Genomic DNA, 1,366 nt, shown 5'->3' with positions numbered 1-1,366 from the left:
TCAACATTCATGGAGTCAGTCTCAGAGTTTTGCCTTCCTGCTTTTGCTTTAAAACTAATTTGACAAGAACATTCTCATGCCATCAAGGAAAGCCACAATCACAGATGTTGGGAACAAACACTCCCCAATTTCTGACAGAGAATATAAATTGCATTGTTTCCTACAGACTTTCATTATTTTTATTCGTCAAGTGCCTGCCATTTCTCAAGTTTAATACATAGATATCTTTGGTCCAAATTAGACATGGCATGGAAGAGGCAAAAAAAGAAAAGAAAAGATTGTCTTTCTTTCCTTTCTTTTTTAAGAGTTAATAACCATGGGGGGGGGGGGATTTACATCACTACCATAGCACTGGGAAACATTTACCTCTTCCCCATGTCATTTTCCCTTTGAAAATGTCCCAATAAGAGGCTGTTTGTCCAATCAAGGGAAACATACAAGTAATGTGAAGATCACAGACAGCTGGAAACATGCAGAGATGTAATAGTTTCCAGAGGTGATGTTCCCATGTGTTCGAAATAAACATTTTTCAAGGGAACATTCAATTCCTTTATAAACAACTTCAGTAAAACTACATCACAGTGACCTCTAAGAAAATGAAGTCTCTCCGGCAACATTTTAATTCATTTTTTGCCACGATCTCTTCCCATGATGAGAACACGCTGTAGTCTCTCACTAAGCAATGGTTTTCAGTTTACTACGCATAAGAGAATGTGCATATTCTCAACATTCATGGACGCAAAAAGAAGCAAATCAATAGTAGATGATAATGGATTTGGTGGAGCAGAAACTGAACGTATTCATTAAAAAGAATGCCTCAGACTTCGGACAAAAGAAATTCACAGCCAAATCTTACGGGCTTTGAGTGCTGGTGGAAGACACCTACCCCACTGCAGAAAAGCAGCTGCAAAGCACCTTCTTGCAGGTGCTGAACAGAGCACTTCTGGGGTGACGGCAGGAAGGCCAGAGCCTTCCTGCACACATTGCTGGAATGCCAGCTGCCCATCAAGGAAGGTAGAATGTCAGGGGATACAGGAAGGGCAGGAGGACAGAATGTGGTGAGGAAGGGGTGAAAGTCGGTGGAGAGAGAGGAATGAATGGGGACTGGGAGACTGCCTTCAGTTTGAACTACAATGGGATCTGCTGGGGGCCTGATATATTAATATCACTGATATCTTGTTATGTACATTATGTACATTAACATAATATATGTATATTAACTCAGTGCAATTTATGGTTCTTAAAAACAACAAACACTTTACCAGGGGTGTCCAAACCCCGGCCCTGGGGCCACTTGCGGCCCTCAGGGAGCCCCCAGTCTCCAATGAGCCTCTGGCCCTCTGGAGATTTGTTGGAGCCCGCATTG

Source organism: Tiliqua scincoides, chromosome 1 (genome assembly GCF_035046505.1).
Source record: "Tiliqua scincoides isolate rTilSci1 chromosome 1, rTilSci1.hap2, whole genome shotgun sequence".
Taxonomy (NCBI): domain Eukaryota; kingdom Metazoa; phylum Chordata; class Lepidosauria; order Squamata; family Scincidae; genus Tiliqua; species Tiliqua scincoides.
This window is presented reverse-complemented; position numbering follows the sequence as displayed.